General features: G+C 39.9%; 1 pseudogene; it reads right to left on the bottom strand.

Moving 5' to 3' along the window:
- Positions 1–1,717: 1,717 nt before the first annotated feature.
- Positions 1,718–10,167, bottom strand: LOC147630258 (uncharacterized; annotated as a pseudogene).
- Positions 10,168–10,375: the final 208 nt, after the last annotated feature.

Below are 10,375 nucleotides of genomic sequence, written 5' to 3'. Positions count from 1 at the left end.
ACGTACGAAATCTGACTGGTTTTTCGTACGGCTTACGGAAGTTCCCTGTCCCGCATTCTTTCATACTGTATGCGGAAGGTTCCCGTCCCGCACTCTTCCGGATCTCCTCTGTTCCCGTCTCTCTGCTGCCTTCCGGAACTCCATTCCGGTCTGCATTCCGGTTCATATAGATATTCCGGCTCCTTTCGGATCCGCATTCCGGACCGTATTTTCCTTCAAAATGAAGACTAGAAGCAAACAGTGGCGTACTACTATTACACCCTAGACATGTTAGTAATTGACTCAAAATATATTATTTTACTAAGAGGCAAAATATACACAACCAAAAATTAAGTCTTTATGCCAAAATTTTGTATATACATGTCTATATCAAAAAGGGACCTTACAGTATGTATGTCATATGTATGTATGTATATACATGCATGTATGTATGCATGCACATTGTATGCATGCATGCATGCATGTATGTATGTATGTATGTATGTATGTATGTAAGCAATCCCGGCGAACGGGAACGGGGATGGACAAAAAATGGCAATTAAAAAACTTTTTTAATAATAACTATTTTCAAGCTACTTGGTACATGGTACTTGGTGCACGGTACTTGGTACATGGTAATTTGTACATGGTACTTGGTACATGATAATTGGTACATGGTCCATAGTAATTGGTACATGGTACATGATAATTGGTACATGGTCCATAGTAATTAGTACATGATAATTGGTACATGGTCCATATAGTAATTGGTACATGGTACATGATAATTGGTACATAGTCCATAGTAATTGGTACATGGTACTTGATACTACTTGGTACATGGTACATGGTACTAGATTCGGTGCTTGGTACTTGATTTAGTATCAGGCTCCATAATGAAACTTGGAACTCGCAATCGATACATGATATATGGTATCAATTGGTCGGTCTAACTTTGGGACCTTAAGCAATAAACATGGGAACAAAGAAATCTTTTTAGTGTTAGACTTGGTACTTGGTACTTGGTACTTGAGTTGGGTATCATGTTGAAACCTCATACTTGCAAATGGTTACATGGTACAGGTATGTGGTACATAAATTGGTACTTTGAATTCACGTGCTTTGAAACTTCATGGTTTGGATCTTTAAGCTTGAAAGTTAGCTTGAGAGTTGATACGTATCGTACAATCAGGGACCCCTGCAAAAAATATGAAAATCAAAAGCTTGTTAATATTAGAGCCTAACATAGAAAAATAGTCACTGGAACTGCGATAAAGTTTTTGATTTGTCTCTATCTAGCTTTCAAAGAGCTTTTGAGAAATTGGTGATGCTTGCCAATCTTTTGCTTCTTTTGATGTGTTACATCGTGGGCTCGCCTCTTTTCTATTTTAGGATTTGTTTTGTTTTAAAACATACAGATAAATAAATAACGCACATACTTAGGCTAATTAACTTACCGACAAATAATTAATTGTTTGACAATAGACAAATTCAGCGATGCAACGAGAACATATGTCAATATATATCATCAACAAATATATGTACATGTGTCTACAGTGTGTGGTGATCAATCCTCTCATATACAAAACAGATCACTAAGTATCACTACGTGAGCCATCACTATATGAGTTGCTACTATCAGACTCCGAATCATCATCAACATCAGCACTGCCACCACCCGTGCCCCCAACCACAACACCACCATCACCACCGCCACCACTCGTGTCCCCACCCGGGATCACGCCGCCGCCGCCCGCCTCAGACTCTCGTCGTCACCCCCGTCGGCCTCCTGTCGAGCCACCTCTATCATGTCCTTCTCGCCATGTTGCTCCTGCATTACTTAGTAAAATCAAATAAGAACATAATACAGTTAATATGAAAATAAACCAAAAAACAAATCAGTGTGATACCCACAACTAGTGGATCAGGTGTGTCCGGAAGTGTCGCCTGCAAAGCGCGGTACCCGTAGTATGTAGCGTACTCCATCTCTTGCGCCATAGGTGCACAACCATAGTCTTCGGTCTGCATCAAGACAGAACCAAAGACTTATTGATTTCTTCATTCAATAATAGTATCTTTGAAAGTTAAAATTAGAATGATTTATACTCACAAATGTGGCCACAAATCCATCTCGACCCGTCCGGCCTAGTCTAGATGTGTGACCAATTTGCAGTCTCTTTCGTGCTGTCATCTATGTAAATTTCATTAAACAAAATGACATAGATTAGAGAATATTTAGAATCAATCTATCAAAGTTCAAATTAATTCTAATATACATTAGCAAAGGCACGCACCTTCTGCAGAGGAAAAGTGATGCGTAGGCGTCTCTCCTTGCGGAAGTATTGCCATGTCTCCATGCACATATCAGCCCTCCTCTTGTTTGTCTCCACCATACAGTAGCGTCTGTTTATTTTTCATATTGCATACCATAGAACTTGTTAGATTTCAATGTTTTCTTTCATGCATTGCTTTTTTCTTCTTGATCATTTGATTAATGACTCGTGTTTTTATGGTACTTGAAAACCAGATTCAGACCAATCAAAGGGGATCACCACCTCCTACTCGTGGTGATTGGGGTGCACAGAGTTCCAATACTGCACCACCTCCTACTCGTGGTGATTGGGTTGCACAGAGTTCCAATACTGCACATGAACCTGTTTATGATGATTTCTACAACGACGAGTCTATTATATGCTGGTGTGTTCATTGTCGTGGCACATATCGGAGGCCACGACGGGAGTGCTTTTCACATAAGATGACTCATGGTACTTTTGAGCGAGCACCGCTACCTGAGGAGCGACATCGACCTATGGTATGTGATTGTTCTCCCTTAGTTTTATTATTGGTTATTTTATAAATCAAAGGCTCATATATAATGTAACCATATCATATATGTAGGTATATTCACTTGATGACGAGGATGACTTCACTATCAGTGGTGCACATGTCCCTTGCACACGGCATGGACAGGTCACTTGTCAACTCAGCTCAAGGTTTCTCGACATCCTCTACCTCCTTCTTTGGAGGACGAGACAGGTGGACATCATCCGTTGCCTACTCGTTTCCATTCTCTATTACAGACGTATGATCGAAGACGATACGGAGGATGGCAGAGAGGATCACTTCCTTTAGATGGAGTGGTTTTCAGCTTCTGGGACAGTCGCTACATGATTGCTCCATCTACCATTAGTGGTGCAGGACGAGGCCTCTTTATTGCACATGATTTACATGTGTCCCCTCGTTCAGAGGTCACCCTTATGTCTTTCTGTGGACCTATATATAGATGGGGTCCATGGCATCAGCTTACTCGCTACATTCAGAGCATGAGTACTTATGGATTATGTCTCAATGCAGCCTCTCTTTTTGATAGAGGGATCACACATGTAGAAGGACAAAGACTCTATGTTGATGGAAGACCTTACTCTCAAGGAAACATAGCAGGTTTAATCAATAGTAGTCGAGGGATGAGTTCAAGAACCAATTGCACGTTTGTGGAGTGTGAGAATAGTCATGAATCAGAACATATGAGCAGGGATGTAGAAAGATACATAGTTTTCAATGCTATTAGATCATTACGTGCTGGTGATGAATTGCTGGTCAATTATGGATGGCGTAGACCTCCACGAGCACCCTTAACAGATGAGGATTGAGAGCTTCATTGTATACATTTCCTAATGTTATTTGGACCTCTTGTACCCTAATTCTACAGTTTAATTTGCACCACGTTCTCTACTGTCTCTATTTTAATTTGATAATCATTTTTTATTATCTGTAACTATTTTGTATCTCTCTTTTCTTTTATATAGAAGCATGCTATTGATATTGCCTTCAAATATGTAGATTCTAGATTGTGACATCGATAATATCACAAATCAACGTTCACATGACGCATCTCACATGTCAATAGAGTGCATGAGGATCCTATGCAACAGTGATCCTAATGCGTATGCAAGACTAAAAAAACAATATTCTAAGGACTTCAATAATGTGCGGGACCCTATCTTTGATGACGACAATGGCATGTCTGATTTTATTGAGGATTGGTATCAAAATAATAGTGCGAGCGATATTCCTAATAACAACGAGAAGTATCTTCGAGAAGAAGCTCTAAAGCGTATCTACGCAAGAAGCCAACTGACACGACTCAGTGCAAGCTTACTTATTATGAATCTTCAAAATCGATTTGGATGGAGTAATATATCCATTTCAGCACTTTTGAAGTATGTAACAATCTAACATTTTTTTAAATCTAAATATTTTAGGAGTAATCACAATATGTTTTGTTCTTATTGATCATATTTTCAATGGACTTTGCAGGCTACTCTCTCAGAAGTTCTTGCCGACAAGCAATTCCCTTCTTACATCACATGATGAGGTGAAGAAGATGATAAGTAGTCTTAGACGTGACTATTCTTCTATACATGCATGTCCCAATGATTGTATTTTATATAGAGGTCAGTACGAGGATGGTGTGACATGTCCAAAATGTCAACCTCCTCATTATAAAGAGGAGAAAGGTAAGGTCCCTAGAAAGGTATTGAGACATTTTCCCCTGGCTCCGCGTATAAAACATATAAGCTTATGACATGGGGAGTGGAGCACAAGAATAAAGATGGAGTAATGCGAATTCCATCAGATTGACCTGCATTTGAGCATATTGATCTGCGATGGCTAGATTTTGCAAAAGAACCATGCCATTTAAAGATGGGTGTAGCATTGGATGGCGTGAATCCATTTTCAATGAGATCAAGTAAAAGGTCTACATGGCCTATGGTAGTTATTAACTATAATCTACCCCCGTATCTCAGCATTAAGAAAGAGCATTTAATGCTCTCACTCTGAATTCTGGGAAAACGACAAGTTAAAGATTTGAATGTTTATATGGCCCCTCTCATCGATGATCTTCAAGATTTATGGAGAGGGATTGATGTCATGGATATGTCCAGAAGCATCGGTCAAAGACAGTTCATTGTTCGTGGAATTTTAGCATGGACTATCCATGACTTTCCAGGATATGGTTTTTGCTCAGGTAAATGGTTTAAATATATATATTCTTTTATACGTTTGTACGACATTCATTACGCTAATCATCTTTGTTTTGTTTTCCATGCAGGGATATGTACCAAGGGTTATAAAGCTTGTCCAACTTGTGGTGATTGGTTGAGATCAACTTATAGCAAAAACCTCAACAAAAATATATATCTTTGACATAGACGATTTTTATCTGAGGATCATTATCTACGAGACAGAAGGCAAGCCATACATTTTAATGGAAAGGTAGAAGAAGGGAGATGTCCAATACCAATGACACCAAAGGATTGGTATCTAAAGTGGACTGTTGGACCCGCTATCGATCCGGAGTCGAAGATCATAAGCGGCAATGATGATGACGCTGTAAAGCAGCCGGCCAGAGGAAAACGTACTGTATCTCAAAGTCCTTTGATATGGTATACTTTGAAATATTGGAAGGATTTGAGGATATGTCATCTTCTTGATCCCATGCACATATTCAAGAACGTTGGTCAAACCTTATGGCAACACCTCGTTGGCTTGAAAGACACAGCAGTTGCTGCAAGAAATGACTTAAAGGATCAAAACTCAAAGCCCAATCTATGGCCACTTTATGATGAAACTCGACGTGAGACAACCTGTGAGCCTGCCCCATGGGTGCTCATGACAGAAGAGCTAGAGACTATCAACAAGAAGATTCAATCAATTCGTATGCCTACAGGATATGGAGCATCTTGTCGAAACATGTTCACTCTAGATGACAAGACATTAGGAACTCAATGGAGTCTTCTTGGGCCCTTTTATTTGGCAGTTTAAGGGAGTCAAACCTTTTCTCTTAAGAAGAAACGTTTTCTAATTTGAAGCTTCAAAACGGCTACTTTATTCGAATTTGAATTTTGGGGGGAAAATGGAATTTAAAATCTAGCGGATAAAACCATATCATGTAACATATCTATGGAAAGCTCTTGATGCGTAGATCACGGATCTGTAATCTCCGCTCAAATCGGAGCTTGTATGTAGAAGTTATGGAGGTCCGAAAATTGTAAAATTGCCCCCTCTCCTTTTTGGGGGAAAAAGTGCACCCTTTGACCACTCTTACACCTCTCTTACAAACCATTGGTTTTTGCTTACATGGCGGGCTCCTATTTGTCAAAAAGTTAAACGTTTCCATAATCTCATGGCAAATTAAAGGGCCCAAAAAGACTCCATTGAGTTCCTAATGACTTGTCTGGTTTAAAAACACACGATTGGCACAATTTTGTGAAGGTAAATCTATTCATATCTTTGAAAGTATTTATTTTCTTGCATGTTTGTTGATCGGATTAATCATGTATGTAGCATGTTCTACCCCTTGTTATTGATGGTGGATGTACTACAAGAGGAGTTCGAGATGTGATATATCGCCTTGGATCGCTTGCAAGGTATTTATCGCTCATTAATTTTTAGTATAAAATTTTATTTCATATCTTCTTTATTCAATAACATCTCTAATATCTTCTTTCTTTTACTGATATAGATGGATTACATCTAAAGAGATTGCCAAAGGGTCAATTCCACAAAAGAAGCGTGAATATATAGAGCGTCTTTGTTTAATGGAAAAGGAATTTCCAACCTCCTTTTTTGATATCCAGGTTCATCTTCTAATCCATCTAGTAGACGAGATAGAGCTCGCTGGTATTGTCAGCACTCGATGGATGTTTTGGGTCGAGAGGTTTATGGGAGTATTGAAAGGTTATGTACGTCAAAAAGCAAGACCAGAGGGTTCTATGGCGGAGGGATGGATGCTTGAAGAATGCATGTATTACGTTTGTGAATACCTTGAGAAAACCGATTCTGAAGGTCCACGCGTATGGACAAATGAGTCGTCTTCTACCATGTATGACGAGGTATTGTCTGGTAAGGGAGTCCCTTTTCGACTTAAGATCCAAGATAAATTGGATATTTCTACTTTCATTGTCTATAATAGCGAATGCATGCAACAATTCGTTGATGAGTATGAGGAGGAACTTGCAAGCAAACGAGTTGGTAGACGTAAAAAGAGGAGATCCAGACGTCAAACCAATGTAAATAACGACGGGGACGTACCTACTTTCATGGATTGGTTATACACCCGTATGCAACGTGCGGTTAGTGATGATGAGCCAATCTCTACGGAACAAAGAGAGTTTATGATCGGGTATGAAAAACAGGTAACTTGTTTGGTTTTGAAAACTCTGAGCTAAAAGATGAATCTCAAAATTTTTTTAATAATTTATGTTTTGGTGTAGGCTTGAATGTATACCAACATGTGGGCTTATGGACAACATCTTCGGATAAAATCTATTGACGACTTACGTCTAACTCAGGATTCGTGCCTTGTTGCCTCTTTTAAGCAATTATCACGTGCAAGTTCAAGAGACACAAATCTTATCGACAGTGAACTTGGTTACGTGGGAACCATAGTGGGCATTTATGAAGTATCATATCATATCTTCAAGCAGGTAAATGAGATCTCTCTTCATGCAACAATAACATGTAGATTTCTTAAAGCTATACATAATTCTAAAGTTTTGATTCGTGTATTTTGACAGGTGGTTTTGAAGGTGGATTGGTTCCGTGCCAGGTATAAAGGCAATAATGCCACAATGAAAAGAGAACCGTCCGGATTTTGGTCCGTCGACTGCTCAAAGTTATTGCGTGCAACAAAAGAGCCTTACATTCTGCCAACTCATGTTGAACAAGCATTCTTTTACAAGAATACAGATGCTCATCCATGGTGGCAAGTTGTGCTCCAACCTAGAGGTCGACACTTGTTTGATAGCGTTGACTCTGAGACAACGGATCAGGATGATTTGATTACATCCTCGAATCTAGACACATTGACGTCAGAGAGGTGTAGAATTCTTCTATCAGTCGATCATGAGGACATTGTAGGTGATGAGAATGACAATGATCTAGACTCTGACACTACAGACACCGAAGAGGAGGAAACAATGGATGTCGAGCCTACAGAGAAAATGAACGTGAACACAAATTTAACGATCGAGGAGTTCGAAGAAATCAACAAGGATAATGAAGATGAAATTTTATTGACGGTTTATCTCAGAGATGACGATGAGGACCATTTGTCTTACGTATAAACTCACGGATCAGCCTATGTTCGGTAAGATTTAATCTCAAAATCATTCATTGTGAAGTCTTGTTTTTTATTTTTTTATAAACTTAGTAACAAGGGTGGGTGGTGGGGAGCCTCATGGTGATAGCCTCATATGGCTAGTGTCGGGGTTCGATTCCCCTCAGACTCGTTTTTTTTGCTCTAGCTGTGTACAGGGTAATTTTAGCTCCAAGTTCAATGAAAGAAAGTTCGTATTGGGATTCGATTCCCCTCCTCTACCAAGGCTTCTATCTCGCATTTCAACCCCAGTATCAGCATCTCAACCTTCTGTACCTGCCAGGGATTTCACTGACGTAAACGAGAACATGTGAACATGTTAATAACATATGTTAATAACACAAAAAATCTTGTGATCACATGTTATATTCACAAAGCTTTCACAAGGGCCTAAAAAATTATCTTTGTCGGGCATAAAAAATCTTTTTAGGTGACCACTGACTTGCTATTATGTGAAGATGGTAACATGAGAACATGTGAATAGCTTATTCCCATGTGTAGCCAAGCTTTTAAGGGGTTCCCAAATGGCAAGTGACCTGTTATTTTGTGAACGGTAACATGAGAATATGTGAATAACTTGTTCACATGTGTTATTATCACAAAAATTCTTGTGATCACGTGAATATTAAATCCCTGGTACGCGCAATCAAGCAAGGTTCCTTGGATCGACTTGGCCTGGCAGTAGACCATCGAAGCCAGCAGTCTTCTAGCATTTCGTGGCAGTAGTTCCAGCAGCACCCTCAATGACTACCCGCAGTACCCTTAACCACAACACACCCCATGCTGCCCATTGGTATCAGAGCTCTCTGATGGTAACTTTTTGGTCTCATAGGTCATTTTGGCCTTTTGAAGACGTAAATATAGCATTTCATTTTGTTTCATTTCTCTCTCTCTACTTACCATGCATTGTCGCGTCGATGACTCAAGATTTTACACAATTGTTTCAGCAACCACTTCCGACTCCATCCTACCCCAAACTCCGTCTCAGTGTGTTGATGACATATTTCTTGTCATCCTCGAGTTGATCGCTGCATTGCAAAATAAAGTTAGTTAGTAATTCAAATAAAAAACTGTAATTCATATTCTTTATGTTAAATAATACTTACTACCATGGTATATGAACTCGCTGTAGATATGACATGCAAAGATCTCTCATCCGTCGTCTGAAGGCGATGCCAGCTCTAACCTGAAGGATACCCCCCATCAAGTGTGATGTCGCATGTGACACCCAAAGTCCCAGTGCACGTGCGCATCGGCACTGGTGGGGGCACTGGTGGTGTGGTACTCCGTCGACGCCTACGCGCAATACAAACATACGATATATTGAGATGTGAGTTCGTAAAAAATACTTGATATTTAATCCGTAATCACCATAAAAGATATACCTGCGGGAGGAATGGCCACTACCTTGTGAATCAGGTGTCACCTAAGTACTAGGAGGTACATCAGGAGTAAGCCGCTGACTCTCGTGATGTGATGTAACTGGGATAGGAGTCCTAAGCAAACAAAGACATCAAAAGGATATATATATTAAGAATTCTATATGTAAAAAATGGATGACATTACTATTTTATCAATCAAGAAGCTTATTGATGCGCAGTAGTATGTGCATGCCAAGACGTCTCCACTCCTGCATGTGGCTGGGAGGATGTACCCTCTCCAGGTCGTACAGGCATACTGAATCTCCCAAGAATCTCAATCGCACTGTCTAAACCCGCATCATCCATCTCCACATAATCTGTCATGGCCTCTGACAGTGTATCTCCAGAAAGTCCAGTGCCTCATAGCAAAGACTTGATGATTGCCAACTTCACTTTACGGCCGTGTGGTCACTCATCGTATCTATATATTTAAAACAACTATATGTCAGACTAGAGAGACATTGTTAGAGAAGAGCTCAATACATTGTTAGAGAGGAGCTCAATACATTGTTGAAGAGGAGCTCAATCGGGCCAAGGCTCATATTGGCAACTGACCATAAGAGAGTGAAGGGCTAAAAGATTACCCACATCTTTTTCCAGCAACATGTTCTCTGTTATTGATGTTAGATATGGTGATTCAAAAGCTGCTGACCCAGGTGATGGCCTATTGGATACCTCTCCTGAATGCCAGGTACGAGAAGGGCATGGAGACAAGGAGCCGCATGCTGAATAAACCACATGTGGGACAAACACTGATGGAAAAGACCACTCGTTTTGCAAGAGTTGCAACCAACAAGAGGACTTCATCGTTTTG

This window comes from Cibotium barometz, chromosome 16 (genome assembly GCF_041138505.1).
Source record: "Cibotium barometz isolate CiBa-2024 chromosome 16, ASM4113850v1, whole genome shotgun sequence".
NCBI lineage: Eukaryota > Viridiplantae > Streptophyta > Polypodiopsida > Cyatheales > Cibotiaceae > Cibotium > Cibotium barometz.
This window is presented reverse-complemented; position numbering and strand designations above follow the sequence as displayed.